General features: G+C 52.5%; 1 non-coding gene across 1 annotated transcript; it reads left to right on the top strand.

Annotated features, from left to right (window-relative positions):
* Window positions 1-16018: 16018 nt before the first annotated feature.
* On the top strand, window positions 16019-16152 carry LOC130045866 (small nucleolar RNA SNORA72). The gene has a single exon (XR_008795634.1). It is a non-coding gene; the product is annotated as a small nucleolar RNA SNORA72 (small nucleolar RNA).
* The last annotated feature ends 604 nt before the right edge of the window (window positions 16153-16756 follow it).

Raw genomic sequence — 16756 nt, 5'->3', positions numbered from 1 at the left:
CCCTGCCCTGACCCCGCTGTTTTCCCGCCACACATAGGGAGCTCGCCTTGCATGCTGCTGACCCAAGTTCCCCAGCACCACACAGGGACCCTGAGCACCTCCAGGAGTGATCCCTTAGCTCAGAGACAGAACTAGGACGAAGCCCTGAGCACAGCCAGGTGTGACTGCTCTCCCACCCCCAAAACTGGGGCTGGAGAGATAATATAGTGGGTAGAGAACTTTCTTTGCACACAGTCAACCAAGGTTTGATCCTTGGCATCCCCATATGGTCCCTGAGTCCTCCCAGGAGTGATTCCTGAAGTCTGAGTGTGGGCCCCAAACGAAACAAAACAACAACAAAAACAAATCTTCTCTGATTGATGGGCTGGGGAAATAGTACAGGGGTAAAGCATTTGTCCTGTATGTGGCCTGTATGTTTGATCCCTGGTATCACCGGAGTGAATCCTGACAACTTCCAGGTGTGGCCCCAAAATACAAAACCAAACATCCTCTCAGACTGGGAAACCAGCTCGAGGCCCTGGCCGATAACCAGCAGCCCACGATCAGGGCAAAGCCAGTGAACCAAGTCTCAATTAGCGTCGTGAAGCACTGGTGTATTCTGGAAGCAGGCCTGCCTCCACGTGCAAGGACCCAATGAAGTGATGTCCACAGGGACACTAGATGATCAGGGGCAAAGTCTTGGGGCTGGAGAGATCGTACAGCAGGCAGGCACTTGCCTTGCACGCAGCCGACCCTGGTTCGATCCCTGGCATCCTATATGGTCCCCTGTGTACTGCCAGGAATGATTCCTGAGCTCAGAGCCAGGAGAAACCCAGAGCACTAATCTGAGCATTGTCGGGTGTTGTTCCAAAACAACACAGACAAACACACAAAGAGCAAACAGACAAACACACAAAGAAAGGCCAAGTCTTTACCTGATGCTTTGGCCCCAGCGGACTCTAAGAAGCTGGGCACAGGAGTGAGAGGGCAAAGGGAGGCTGGCCGGGGGGGGGGGGGGAGTGTGCTTTATAGGGTGCAACACCTTGGTGGAGGGTGGAGCTGGGAGGCCAGTCAGGGAGACAATGTGAGCAGATTTCACTGGTGTGTCAGAAATATCATCTGCACTTTTTTTTTTCTTTTTGGATTACACCTGGCGGCGATGCACAGGGGTTACTCCTGGCTCTGTACTCAGGAATTACTCCTGGCGGTGCTCAGGGAACCATATGGGACGCTGGGAATCGAACTTGGGTCAGCTGCATGCAAGGCAAACACCCTACCCACTGTGCTATCAATCCAGCCTCTCCTCTGCACTTTAGTGTGTGTGTTTACTATGTTTATGACATTCATTCCATTGGCGCGTTGAAAATGTGACCTGAGCTTTTCGTGGTTTGTCCATTCCACTCTTCCATGATATTAGCACAGCGGTAGGGTGTTTGCTTTGCGCGCAGCCAGCCCGGCCGAGCCGGGTTCGATTCCTCAGCCCCTCTCGGAGAGTCTGGCAAAATGCCAAGAGCATTCAATATGCCAAACACAGTATCAAGAAGTCTCACAATGGAGACGTTACTGGGCCCGCTCGAGCAAATCGATGAACAACAGGAGAACAGTGTTCATTCCACTCGATTCGCTTCATTGCTGTGTTTGAAGGTCACTGCCCGGGTAAAGGGGTTCTTGAGGCAAAGACCAGCCCTAGCATTCTGCACTGGTTACCTGCGATCACCAGCTCTGTCCCCCCAGTGTGTTTTGGGTGTGTGTTGTTGTTGGGGGCCACCAGCTGTACAGGGCTGACTCGTGGCTCTGCACTCAGGAATCACTCCAGGCAGTCTTGGGGACCATAAGGATGCCAACCACCCAACCTGAGCTAGCTGTGTGCCAGGTAAGCGCCCTCCCCACTGTCCCATCCCTCCAGCCCTCCCTCTAGCCTGTCCTAGGAATGATTGCTTACCGGCCAGAAGATCAAGTGCAGAATTTGTTGTGAAGGAGAGAGCCGGAAAAAGAGGTGCCGAGGATGTTTTCAAATGGGAAAAGAGGTGATGAGGATGTTCAAATGCACTACAGAGTTGGAGAGAAGGACCCTGGGCGCAGAAAATGGAGGGAAGTTCTGTGGCGCTTTGCACGCTACCGAGGTGCCGTTTCCTCCTGTCCCTCTCCTCCTTCCTCCTCTTCAACCTCCTCTCCGTGCTCCCTGGGCTCCCTCTCCAGGAGGGATGAGGATGCCGGATCGTGTGCGGCTCCGTGGTTAGCCGTTATATATTACCAGTCGTGTGTTTGACACTCGGCGGCATGAAAAAAGGGCATAAAACTGCAATTAAATGCCTGAACTGATGCTATTTTAGAAATTAAAACAGCCTCCATTATCCTTGGTGCAACTCCGATGACTGACTCAGGGCTGCGTTGCAGTTATTCCCTCTACTTTAACCGACTTCTTTCCCATAAAAGCCCCTCGTTAATGGGTCCCCGGGGACCTCTGAAAATAACAAGATCTGTAATAAAGAAATTAATAACATGCAGAGCAGGCCACGGCTAAAAAGCTTTTTAGAATGCATTAATGGTTCTGTTCTGAAGAAGGAAGACATACCCAAATACCTCCTGTCTGCTTTCTAGTTGGTACCAGGGTCTGGGCCGGGTGAGGGGGTGTTTCTGCTTCTCTGGAGGGTGGGAGGGTTACTGGGGGTGGGGCGGCCACCCCCTGGTGTCGACCTCCCTACAAACAGCAGCACTCTGCTCCCCCGAGTTCCCTCCAGCCTCTCCTTCTCTCTCCCTCTCTCTCCCTCTCTCTCCCTCTCTCTCCCTCTCTCTCTCCCGCTCCCCATTCTGTTCTTTCTCATTCCCATGATTTATTTCTCCTTTCTCGCCTTGCTCTCAACTCTGTTCATTCCACACCTTTGTGCCACTTTCCCTCCCCACTGTCCTGTGTGTTTCCACTCCTGTTTCTCCCCTTCCCTGACTTTCTGCTTCCTCTCCATTCCTCAATTTTCTGTCTCCAATCAAATGCTTCTTTGGCAGCTTCTCCTTACCTGCCCTTCCGTCTTTCTCTCCAGAAGATCTCCCCCTGTCCCCCCAACCCTGCCCCTTCCTCAATGCCTTCCCTTGTCTTGATCTCCCTTGTCCTTTGGTCTGTGCCCATCTCAGGGGGGAACCCCCACCCTTCCCTGCCCTCTCCCCAGCCCGTGCCTCTCCAAACCCACAAGGTGTCTGTAGGATTGCAGGCTCTGCCGTTGAGCTCACCTGATGATTAGTTGGGATTTTCCCGAAAGAGGAAAGAGATTGTTGGGGAATGAAAGAAGCAGCTGCCTGGAAGTGGGTGTTGCAGGTGACAAGCGGAAGTGGGGTGCAGGGAGTAGGGAACACTTGAGACAGGACTCTTCCCTCCCTCCCCCGGGGACCGTGGCTGGGAGGTCTGGCATGGTCAACCCCAGCAGCAGCCCGATGTGGACAGTCACATGCTGACCCTGAAATCCGCTTGATCTTCGTGGAGTGGGGAAGTTGTGCTAAGGTTTCTCGGGGGTGCGGTCTTGGACTGGAGTCAGGGGTGACTCCTGGCAGAAGAGAAAATTAGTCCTGACCTCCCCGCCCAGGGCACCAGGTCCAGGTCTAGTCTCACAGAAAATAATTTCAGAAAGTGGATGGGGAGAGAGAACAGTGGGCAGGGCGCTTGCCTTACAGGTGGCCGACCCAGGTTCAACCCTCGACACTGTGATGGTCCCATGAGCACCATCAGGAGTGATCCCTGAGAAACTCTGGGTATGCAACTCCCCCACCACCACTCACACACCAAATAAAAAGAATTTTATGGGGCCGAAGTGATAGCACAGCGGGTTGGGCGTTTTCCTTGCACGTGGTCAACCTGGGTTAGATCCCCGGCATCCTATATGGTATACCCCAAGCATTGCCAGGTATAATTCCTGAGTGCAGAGCCAGGAAGAACCCCTGAGAATCGCCAGGTATGATCCAAAAAGCAAAAAAAGGGGGGGGAGGGGAGGAATTTTAGGAAGGAGATGAAGGGTGAAGTAAGGTCAGCTTATTCAGAAAGTGTGAGGGGAGAGAGACCAGAGAGATAGTATGGAGGTTAGGGCATTTGCCTTGCACGCTGAAGACCTGAATTTGATCTCCAGCAACCCTGATGGTTTCTCAGGCCCACCAGACCAGGAGTAAGCCCTGAACACTGCCAGGTGTGGCCCCAAAACAACAACAACAACAACAAAGGAAATGTGATGGGAGAGAAGGAGGAACGCCCGGGCTTCTGCTGGATAGAGCACAGAATGGCCTGGGCCGGCGGATAGCCTCCGGAGCTCCTTGGCCAGGGACTCCCCGTGTCAAGAGTTGGACCCTCGCTCCCTGGGGGTCTGGCTCATGCCTGAGGTTTGCATCTCAGAGGTCTCCATGTCTTTGGGCTGGTTTGGTTTGGAGATGCGGTGACTTCTCTCTTCCACAATGTGCCAGGGCCTCGCCTGCCGCCGTTCCTTGCAATTCTGTGGTCCCATCCCTTCTGGGGACTGGGCAGCCTTGGGGCAGGGCATGTGGGCTGAGGCTGGACTCGGAGCTGGGATTATTGCGAATGATTCTCTGAGCACTAAGGACAGAGTTCTGAATCAGGTGAACCTGCTCCCAAATTCTCTCCTCCCTGCTAGTGAATCCTAGAAACTCTGGGTCTCAGTTTCCTCATTTGTAAAACAGGAAGAAGAATGGGTTGAGCATAAATAAAATGCACCATATTTATGACGTTCCATGACGGGTGAGTGGAGAAGAGAAAATAAGATGACAGAAATATTTTTGTTTGGGGCCACCCCTGGTCAGGGCTTCCTCCTGACTGTTCAGGGCTTCTTGGGGGACCCATCCATGGTGCCAGAGACACAGACAGGGTCAGCGGGATGCAAGGCAGCACCTTAGTACCTGAGCTTTGTCTCCAGCCCCTAAGGCATCAGAAACCCTTTGCCACCGGCTTTGTGGACCCCCCTCCCAGAGGCAAAGCCGAGGCTGGAGAGATAATCACAGGTGAAGGTGCTACTTTGCATGTGGCTGACCTGGGTTCAATTCTCAGTTCCCCATAGTCCCTAATCACTTCAAGGAGAGACCCCTGAGCACAGAGCCAAGAGCAATCCTTGAGCATCTCAAGGTGGTCTAAAGCATGCACGCACACACACACACACACACACACACACACAGAGCAGATGAAAGATGAAGCCTATTCCAACCCCCTTGGATCTCAGCTGACCAGAGGACTTGCTTTGGCTGTGAGGTGTAAGGAAGCTCGTTCTGAGCCTGGTCCTCACTCTTAGCTCTTGCCCTGAGAAAACAGCTTTCCCCGCCATGCCTTCTGCTGTTGCCGGAAGAGCAAGCCCAAGCTGACCCTCAAGGGTGGAGACCAGCATCCCAGCTGCACCTGTGGTAGCCACTTCAAGTCCCAGCCACTGGGTGCGTGAGTGAGCCCCACCCTGGCCAGCCCAGTGGAGCTTTTTTGCCAAACCATGCCCAATGATAGAATCAGGAGCCAAAATAGTTGGTGCTTTTGGTACGTGTTCCCATCTTAACCCTTTCTAAGCATACAGCTAGTCGTGTTAAACAGATTCAGTGTTAGGCCGCAAATCTCTAGAACTCTTCCTTCTGGGGGAAGCTTGTGCTGGGGAGCAAAGCTGGGCCTCACAGACGCAAGGTGTGTGCTCTCCCACTGAGACACCCCCTGACTTCCAGGACACATGCATCGTGCAGAATAGAGATTCTGCGCCCAGTCTCAAAGGCCCTCTTCCCCTCCCCCCACAGACATCTTAGTCTATGAACGTAACTTCTCATGGGGCCTCAGAGAAGCAAACCCGTACAAGATCCAAGTATGAAATCAAATTTAATGTAAGATACTTTAGATTCCAGAGTTGAAAACATATATATGTAAATGAGAATAGGCATTTTTTATACTGTATGAAATGATCTTAATTTTCTTGTTCACATAGGTCAAAATCATATAGTAACACAAATTGGCCCTTACTGATTTATTTTCTGATCATTCCATTTGCCAGTTCTTAAAGTTTTGCTGGAATAAGCAATATAAAGAAAAGAAAGAAAGAAAGAAAGAAAGAAAGAAAGAATGAAAGAAAGAAAGAAAGAAAGGGAGGGAGGGAGTGAGGGAGGGAGGGAGAGAAAGAGAGAAAGAGAAAACAAGAAAGCAAGAAAGCAAGGAAGCAAGAAAGAAAGAAAGAAAGAAAAGAAAGAAAGAAAGAGGGAGGAAGGGAGGGAGGGAGAAAGAGAGAAAGAGAGAAAGCAAGAAAGCAAGCAAGAAAGCAAGAAAGAAAGAAAGAAAGAAAGAAAGAAAGAAAGAAAGAAAGAAAGAAGAAGAAGCGAACTCGTACAGTCCCTGAATCTTATTGCCTGGATTATTTTATTTCTTCTCCCAATGATTTCACTGTGCTCAAACTCCACTAAGTTTTGATGCTTTCAGCCATGAAATTGGGGTGGGGAGGTAGTTTGCTACTCAGTAAAGATAACCAACAACTGATAACTGCTTTCCTCATTATTCTTACACACGTTTCCGTGTGTGTGCGCACAAACACACACACGTACACACTTTTTTTCCCCCTCTGTGGCTCGATCAACTTTCTCCTCCACTTGGTGACCCATGAGTTTGAAAGCAGTACATGCTATAACTACTGATGTTTTTTTTTTGTCTGGAGACCACACCCAGCTCAGGACTTACTCCTGGTGTTTCACTCAGGGATCGTTTGGAAGCTGGTGGGGATGGGTGTGGAGGGCACGGCTCAGGTTTGCATATGGGAGCAAGGAATTGGACCTGAATTAACCACTTGCAAATCACCTTACCTGCTGGACTATCTCTCCGACCCAATAACTATTCTTTTATTTATTTGTGCGTGTGTGTGTGTGAGACTAATTTATTTATTTAGTTAGTTTGTTTTTATTTTTTGGCTTTTGGGGTCACATCCGGCAATGCTCAGGGCTTACTTCTGGCTCTGCACTCAGAAATTACTCCTGGCATTGCTTGGGGTACCGTACAGGATGCCAGAGATCGAAACTGGGTCGGTCACATGTAAGGCAAACACTGTCCCTGCTGTACTATCATTCTGGCCCCCATAACTATTTTTTAAAGGTTATTATCAAACTTTCTTTACCCTTAGATTGTTGATATCCTTTATTGGGTATCATAACAAATTAATCAGAAGCTATGTGTTCCAACTAAGAGCAACTCTCTCTCCCCCTCTGATTCTTTCTCTTACACACATACACATTCGGGTTTGAGCTGTGGTTCCTCCTTGTTCCTTTAAATATTAGGGGGCCATGGGGGTGGGGGTCCAGGAAGCACTTGCAGGAACGAGGCTGAGTTTCACCCCTAGCACCAACAGTGGTGTCAGGGGTGATCTCTGGTGCCACAACCAAGTGCGCCACCTCACTGCAACCTGGAGTGCCAGACTCAGCGGGCACAGGAGTGGGGACCAAGTGTGAAATGTGGGCAAACATATGGGCAAAGAGTGTGAAGTTCTGGCCAGGGCCAAAGCACAAGCTCCATTGCTAAGAGTGTGTGCGGCCATCAGCACTGTGGGAGGGGAGAGGAGGAAGAGGGGGAAGGGGAGGGGAGAGAAGGGGAGGGGGAGAGAAGGGAGAGGGGGAGGGGAAGGGAGGGGAGAGGGGTGGGGAAGGGAGAAAAGGGAAGAGAAGGGGAGGGGAGGGGAGGGGAGGGGAGGGGAGGGGAGGGAAGGGGAGGGGAGGGGAGGGGAGGGAAGGGAAGGGAAGGGAAGGGAAGGGAAGGGAAGGGAAGGGAAGGGAAGGGAAGGGAAGGGAAGGGAAGGGAAGGGAAGGGGAGGGAAGCAAAAGGGAAGGGGAGAAGAAGGGAAGGGGGAGGGGAGGGGGAAGGGAGAGGGGAGGCGGGAAGTAGAAGGGAAGGGGAGGGGAAGGGAGAAAGAGAGAGGGAAGAAAAAGGGAAGGGAAGGTGAGACCAAGGGGGAGGGGAGGTGGAGAAGAAAAGGGAAGGGAAAGGGAAGAAGGAGGGGAAGGGGGGAAGGAGAAGGGAACAGGAGGGGAGGAGAAGGGGAGGGGAATGGAAGGGAAGGGCGGGGAAGGGAAGAGAGGGGGGGGTCTTGTGAACACCACAAGGGGGAGGGAGCCTCTGGCAAACACTGTCACTGAAAGTGCCCACCGCTGAGCACAGGCCCCTGGACACCAACAACAGCAACATAACAGTGCCCACAGGGGGAGGGAGCTTGTCCTGCCCACTGTTGACCTGGGTTTGGTCCTTGGCACCATATGGACCCTCCAGCCCCCCACCGGGAGCGATCCCTGAGCATCGAGCCAGTATAAGCACGCTGAGCGTGGTTTCCCAACAATAACATCAGCCAAGGGGCTGGGGAAGAAAGTTACTAAAAGTCAGTAACAGGCCCAGGGCGAGACTCCGGGAGAGCTTGCTTGTGTGCCAAGGTCCTTCCCAAGGGACACACCCATACAAAGTAACAAAAATAAAATGAACAAGGCACTTGCCTTGCACAAAGCCAACCAGCGTTTCTATCCCTGGCACCCGGTATAGTCCCCTGAGCCCGCCAGGAGTGATCCGGGAGCACAGAGCCAAGAGAGACCTCTGAGCACAGGTGTGGTTCCCCAAACAAAGTGATTTCCAGTCAGCAGAGGAAAATCAAGGCTAGAAAGAGTCACAGCCTCTGCCAGGGGTCACTCCTTAGCACAGAGCCAGGAATAACCCCAGAGTGCTGTGGTGTGGCTCACCCCCCCCCACACACACTCACACACTCACACATACACATGCACACACACTCACACACATGCACATACACTTACACACTCACACACATGCGCAGACATACACACACTCACACTCACACGCACACACACTCTCACACACACATTCACACACACTCTCACACTCACACTCACCCTCATTCACACACATAACCAAGTTAAACCATATTTACCCTTTTCTTTTCTTTCCTTTCTTTTTTTTTGGGGGGTCACATTTTTTTTGGATGCACAGGAGTTACTCCTGGCTCTGCACTCAGGAGTTACTCCTGGCGGTGCTCAGGGGACCATATGGGATGCTGGGAATCGAACCCGGATCGGCCACTTGCAAGGCGAACGCCCTACCCACTGTGCTATCTCTCCAGCCCTTATTTACCTTTTTCACAGCAGCCAGTGAGTCGATGAGACTTCTTTCTGGTGCCAGTGGATTCTTTTTTTTTTCTTTTTGGGTCACACCCAATGCACAGGGGTTACTCCTGGCTCTGCACTCAGGAATCTACCCTGGCAGTGCTCGGGGGACCATATGGGATGCTGGGAATCGAACCTGGGTTGGTTGCATGCAAGGCAAATGTCCTACCCACTGTGCTATCGCTCCAGCCAAAGGATTCTTACTTCCTGGCTGATCATCTCTCTCCTGGAGGAGGGAAGGGACATCACTTAGGACTTTTATCGCTTTAACAGACAAGCCCTGGAGCTTCTGAATCTGGTCTCGAGCCTCGATGTTGCTTCCCCATGGAGCAGCTCTCTGGAAATGACGGCAGCGTGGTCAGGGGGTTGCAGCAAACACCAAACACACAGACCACCCCCAGCAGTCTGATTTCCCGACTGATCGATCCCCTTTCACCGCTGCCTGTTTGGGCTGTGCTCCTCTCTCTTCCCGTCCCAATGTGGCCAGGAACACTTGGGTCCAACCCTCACTACACAGAAAGGCAAACACTGACTCTGAGAAGTTTGCACGGAGGGAACGTTCGTCAGGAGGCAATGACGCGAGGAGGACAGACCCGAGAGCATGAAACAAAGTTTGTGAACTCCAGGCACCGGAGCTGGGCCTGAGGGGCTGAGGCACGCGACAGAGTGACCAGGGGGCGTCTCAGGGGAAGAGGAGCCCAGATGTTCCCTGAAAACATTTCCCCATCAGCCTGACAGATGGGCCCGCGCGGTTAACTCCATTCACTCTTGTACGTCCATGTCCCTGGTGTGGCCAGCTCCACAGTCTAGGAGCAAAATCTAGAAAGACTGTCCAACAGATCAAGTGGCTCGGGAAGGCTCAGCCAGAAGGTGAATCCATTTCAGAAGAGACATGCATGGCTTTCTCTGACTCCAGGCCAGAGGCTGTAAGATGGCACTGGGTGCATGAGGCCTGACACACTCATTTCGGGGAGGCCCTGGGCACCGTCACCAGGCCCTCCTCGCTTTTGAGGACCCTGAGTTTTCTCCATTCTGAGGCCTCTTCGGATGTGTTTTCTCTGTGGCCTCCTCTGTCCCGTGGCATTCTTGGACCCTGGCTGGCCCTCAGCAGACATGCCCCTTTGAGGAGATCCCAAAGCTTCTTTTTTCAAAAAAAATTTTTTAAGCCACCGTGAGATACAGTTACAAAGCTTTCATGTTTGAAATTCAGCTATACCCATTCCTCCACCAGTGCAAACTTTCCACCACCAATGCCCCCATTATCCCCACCGCCCCCCACTTCCATCCCAGTCCTTAGCCTGCCTCTATTGGCAGACAATTGTTCAGATACTCTCTCTCTACTTTTGGGCATTATATTTTACTCGAATTTTCCCACCACCATTCAAGCCTGCCTGCTGGGGCCAGACACTAGATTATTTATTTTCCATTGCTCACTTTGCATATCAGGAAAGGTCATGTGGCCGCATAAGAGGCCGCACGCTTCTGAGATTCTAAATTATAAATGGCTCAGTCCGGAGACATCTCTGTAGGGCGCTATTCCAAAGCGGTTTGGAGAATTAGCCTGACACCCACATACTGGAGTGTTGCTTGTAGAAGCTCATGGTCGTGGGCTTCCATCTGGAGAAGGTGGAGACCTGGAAGCTTCTATGGCCAAGTGGTTCCTCTGCCTCCCTAGATGCCAGCCCGTCCTGACCGCTGGAGTCAGTCCCTTCCTCGCACCCAACTCCACGTTCCTTTGAATTTTCTTCTATACTGCTTTTATGGAGCGACCGTGATTTACAATCCTCTCATACGTTCCACCACCTCATTTTATGTGCTTTTGCTCCCATTTCCGGGGGGTGATGAAAGATGGTGGGGGGGGGGCTTTAGTGCTTGCTTAGGCTCTGCCAGCAAAACAGATTTCCTGCCTCTGGAAACAGAACATTCAGCAAAAGGGTGACGTCGAAGGCTGGAGTCGGGGGGCCCTTGGCTTGTGTCTGGTGTTGACCACCCCACAGCCCCTCATCAGTTCAGTGTGGGGAAACCCAAGGGAGGGCTCTGGACAGGAACACATCCATCCCCCTTTTTAGGGTTGCATGCGTTCCCTTCCTCCAGTCCCAACAAACCCTCCTTGGGTTTGGTAAAAGGGAATTATGACATTCATTGCTGTTCCTGGGCCATGCCCAGCTGTGCTCAGGCAGGACTAACTTCTGGCTCTGTGCTACGGGATCACTCCTGGCAGTGCTCAGGGGCCGTATAAGGTACCAGAGATTGAACCCAGGGATGGCTGGGTAAAATGGCAAGAGCCTTTGGCCAGAGTGATAGGACAGCAGGGAGGTGTTTGTCTTGCATGTGGATGACCTGGATTTGATCCCCAGCATCCCATGGGGTCCCCTGAGAAGTGCCAGGAGAAATTCCTGAGTGCAGAGCCAGGAGTAACCCCTGAGCATCTCTGGGTGTGATCAAAAAGCCCTCCCCCCTCAAAAAAAGAGCCCTCCAGTCTGTACTTTCTCTCCCATCTCTAAAAGATATATATATATATATATACATATATATATATTTTAACTGCTAGTTGAAGCAAAAGAGGGTGTTTGTTGGTGCTAACTTAAAGGAGACCCCAGCAAACAGTCTAGGTTGGGGTGTGGGGGTGCTAAGAATCTAGAGAGCTGAGCCATGTTGACCAGCCCCAGGAATGGAGGGTCGAGGGGTCTCTCCCATCACTCCTGTCTGCCATCACCTGCCTGACCACATGGCGGCCACCTGCCGCCAACTGACCAGGGTGAGGCTCGGGAGAACCTGAGTCAATTCTCTGCAGCCCTGAGATCCTCAGAGCTATGCAGGGGGCTGAGCTGTAGCACAGCAGGGAGGGCGCTTGCCTTGCACGCACCGGCCTGGGTTCAACACTCTGTATCCCAGATGGTGCCTTGAGTTCCACCAGGAATGATCCCTGAGCACAGGTCTAGGAGAATCAGCCCTGAGCACTGCCGGATATGACCCCCGCCCCCATACACACACCAAAAAAATAAAACCTAAGTGCCAAGAAAAACTTGCTGGTCTATCGCGGGCAGACAGCTGTGTGGGTGGACACTGCTCTTCAGCCCAGCCCTCCTCCTGCAACCACCAGACCCTGTGTGATTTAGTCCATTCATTCATTCATTCATTCTCTGGACCATGTCCAGCCACACTCAGTACTTGCGGCTCAGTGCTGGGGGGTCATGGGGTGCCAGACACGGACAGTCTGGCTGTGAGAAGTGTATAGGTCAGTGGCACAGGGACAGTATTATGTGTCTCCCTTTCAGACACTCTTCATCTTGTAAAATGCGAACTGCTCCGTTCAATGGCAGCCCACCTTCTCTGCAGTCTCCATTCTACTTCCCAGACCTGTGCATTTGGCTGCCCGAGGGACCTCACATAAACAGAATCATACCACGCACACACACACACACACACACACACACACACACACACACACACACATGCATGGTGGAACCCAGGTTTAACCCCACCATTGAACCACCTCCCCGACACTTTGTCCATTTTGGGTTTTTTTTCCTTTCTCCTTTTTTTTTTATTTTTAAAAAATTTTTATTAGTGAAACACCATGAGGTACAGTTGTAGACTTACAAATTGTTGTGCTTGGGTTTCAGTTATACAATGATCGAGTACCCATCCCTCCACCAGTGCCCATTCTCCACCATCAATGATCCTAGTATCCCTCCCACTCCCCTTCAACCCCCCCATCCCACCCTGCCTCTGCGTCAGGGCATTTCCTTTTGTTCTCTCTCTCCTTTTAAGTGCTGTGGTTTGCAAAAGAGGCATTGCGTGGCAATCACCTTCAGTCAATAGTCTACTCTCAGCATGTATCTCCCATCCTGGGAGGATCCTGCTTTGTCCATTTTGTGCTGTCACATTCCACCTAATGCCATCGTGGTTCATCTGTCCGATGGTGTAGGTCCGAATGACCTTCCTGTAAGTCTATGTGATTCGTCCACTGTTGGGGCCTGGGAGTGTGTCCACATTACTGGGGGTTGTTTCCATCACTGGAGGACATGAAGAGGAGTGTGTGAATATCTATCCAAAGCCTGTCTCCAGGTCACTGGGAATTGACTCAGGAGGGCAATTGCTGGGACATACAACAATTCTAATAATTTTGTTGTTGTTTTGGTGACACTCCAGTCAAGGTGCTCAGGTGTCGCTTCTGGAGGTGCTCAGGGATGGGATTTGGACCTCACGTTGCAAAACCTGGAAACTCGTCCTTTGATCTGACCCCCTCAAACTCTCCAGCCCTTTACTCTGAGGATCCCCAGACTCTGTAACAGCCATTTCCGACTTCCGCACCTCTGCACGGTGCTGTTCACGACCAACCCCTGCCAACAGCCAAGCCGACAGTGCATGCCTCATGTGTTGACCCACCCCCACCCCCATGCCCACACCAACGCTCACCTGTCCTGCATCTTCAGAGAGCGGAAGCTCAGGGACTGGAAGGAAGGGCCAACCTGGCCGCTGACACACAGCGGATCCCCCCGAAGGCATCCCCCCAGACACTCGGCTGGTGGTCCCCACCCAGTCCCGGAGAGGGGGCAGCTAGGCTGGGGGGTGCCTGTAAGGTCAGCTGTAGTCTCTGGTGACACCATCACAGTTAAGCTTCAGTCTGCCCATCCCATACGTGTGGAGGGACCATGTCAAGGCTGGTATCAGCCCCGGAGGCAGTCACATGGAAGGCAGGAGCCCCCCAGGGTGGGGGGGGCAGCGAACAGCAGCCCATGAGGTGGCCCCCATGCACCCTGGGCACTAGCCTTACCTCTCATCTAACCCCAGAACCCGCCAGCTCAAGCCCAGGAGCCTGTCACCTCCTGTCCACACTGGCTGCTGGGCACATGTCTCTCTCGCTTGACCATCAGAGAATCAGAGACAAAGGCTTCAAGTGGGCCTCTGGGCATGTGCTACAGTCCAGTGAACCCCTCATCCTGGGCCAGCTCAAGACCTACTCCCTGGAACTGCTGTCTGAGTCTGCACAGCCCCCCCAGCTGTTTTCTTTGGGGGGTGTCACACCCGGCAATGCTCAGGGGTTACTCCTGGATCTGCACTCAGGAATTACTCCTGGCGGTGCTTGGGGACCATATGGGATGGTGGGAATCAAACCCGGGTCGGCTGTGTGCAAGGAAAATGCTCTCTCCACTGTGCTGTCCCTCTGCCCCCAGCCCCCTAGAAACCCACCCTGCACTTCCCAGGTCAGCAGCTGCCCCAGCTAGACCGGCAACACCCCTTGAGGGTAGAGCTCGGGCTGGGCTCTCTTGTGGCTCAACACATACCTACTTCCCTCCTGGAGGGCAGGCCCTGGGCACTGTCCCCTGCGCCCTGCACCTGCCTCAATCACAAAACACCACACGCACTTGGAGAAAACCATCACTCTGTGGGGTGCTAAGTTATTCCTCACACCAACCCCACCCTCCCTTTCACAAATGAGACCACTGAGACAGGGGGTGGGGAGGGTGCAGTCAGTGGGCACAGACATCTCCCAGCCCCTACTGAAACTTTGCAGGGGGGTCTGGCATGGGAGAACCCCCACCTTGGGGACAGCTGGGCACATGCTGCACTAGGCACCAAGCAAGCGCTGCAGGGGGCTGGGGGGCTCTGGGGTCTCTACTTTATGGGTAATGAAGCTAGACCTCCAGGCAGATGGGTCCCCATCCTGCCTCCCGGCATCCGGGACACTGAGAGGAGAGATAGGAGGGTCCTCTCTTCCCAGCTCCCCCAGGATTCTGGGGAGACCTTCCACCAACCTGCACCTCATCCGGTATTTATGGTTTCGCCCATAAAAGGCCAAGCCATCCCGATAAGATAGAAACGTTTTATGGGGCAACAAAAATATAGATAAAATTTTATAGTGCAAATCAGGAGGAGGAAAGTATTAAGTTCCACAAACACCTTTAAATTTTAAACAGCCCCCATTGCAGGGTCCCTGGAGCCAAACCTAAATAATGGATCAGAAAGGGGATAAATCTCCCCGGCCGTGGTGTGACGGGTGGGAGAGAGCTGATCGACAAACAGACAGGAAGGGGGGGGCGTGGGGGGCGCGGTGGCTGCCCGATGCAGTGCGGGGGCCCTGGCGGGCCGCGGCACACACAGAGACTTGTCTTTATTGTACTTATAAAATATACATGGCCCTTTATTGAATTGCCTGCTGTCGAAATCTGCAAGAACGTTATTGCCTTTTACTGTCCTGGAGAGAGGCAGAGCAGCAACATCTGTGTAATTTCATAAGATGCAGGAGCCATAAATCTGATTGTGCCGGATATAAGATCGATCGTAAAAAATCAAGCATTGAACAGAGATGGGGGGCGGGGCGAGAAGCAACTGGGTGGGTGCAGCCTAGGGGGTGCTGCTCCGGGCCCCCCTGATGCATGGTCCTAGGTGGGGGGCTCTGGTGGGCAGAACCTTTGTAGGACCGTGAAGTCTGTGAAGCCTGAGTTTCTCTGGGCTCCTAAAGGGAAGGGCGGACTCCCCCCCTCTCCCCCCCCCCCCCCGGGTCCAAGCCCTCCAAGGAAGTTGGGGGTGGGAATGGGAATCACTGTCTTTGACACAAGAGAGACACGGACTGTGTCACACACGAGAAACCCAAGGGTACAAGAGATGCACATGCTCCAGCCTCACCCCGTGGGCTCCCCCATCTGGCCCCAACAATGGCTAAGGGGTCCTGTCAGAACTTGTCCAGCCTATACGGGTCAAACTCCATTGCCGTACACTGGAAAGAAATATAACTTCATCAGTCAAACTTTAACAAAACAAACTTGCTTTGACTCCCTCTGAAAGAGCTCCGAGACACGGTGTGTTGACTTGAGGGGATGGAGACCACCAATGAAACCCCTCTGCTTCCCACTGCGTCCAGGAGGCATGACATAGGCAGACTTAGGGGATTCTTGCTGTTGTGATTTTGCAATCACCAGGACAGGCTAAACACCCACTGTAATAAGACTGTGTATGTGTCCCCAGGCCTCATCCTTGACCTACCTAGTTCTGGTCTTAGAAATACTGATGATGATTGGGGCTGGAGCAATAGCACAGCAGATAGGAGCTTTGCCTTGCATGTGGCCGACCCGGGTTGGATTCCCAGCATCCCATATGGTCCCCCGAGCACTGCCAGGTGTAATTTCTGAGTGCATGAGCCAGGAGTAACCCCTGTTCATTGCCAGGTGTGACCCAAAAAGCAAATAAATGAATAAATAAAAAAAATACTGATGATGGCGATAGTACAGTGGGGAGGGCATTGGCTTTGCATGGGGCTGATCCGGGTTCAATCCCTGGCATCCCATAGGGTCCCCTGAGGACTACCAGGAGTAATTCCTGAGTGCAGAGCCAGGAGTGATCCTGAGTGTCGCAGGGTATGATGCGAAAAAGAAAAAGAAAAGATGAACTTTAAGTTGAATTATTCGTCCGGTGAGATTGGAGGGCTGAAGCCTCCTGGCAAGCCCAGAGCCCACCAGGCCTGGGTAAGGAGTGGGCAGGCTCCCTGCAGTCCTTTGGGAGTACTGGGTGTGCTCAGTGTCAGCTCCCAAAGGTGAGCTATAAAGCTCCATCTCCCCTGCTCTGGTGAGAGGCAGAGATGATCCCCAGAGCAGCCCTGAGGAAGGGAGAGTCCAGAGAACAT

The sequence above is a fragment of the Sorex fumeus genome, unplaced genomic scaffold (assembly GCF_029834395.1).
Source record: "Sorex fumeus unplaced genomic scaffold, SorFum_2.1 ptg000129l, whole genome shotgun sequence".
NCBI classification, from domain to species: Eukaryota; Metazoa; Chordata; class Mammalia; order Eulipotyphla; family Soricidae; genus Sorex; species Sorex fumeus.
Note: the sequence above shows the minus strand (reverse complement) of the source record. Positions and strands in the feature narration are given on the sequence as shown.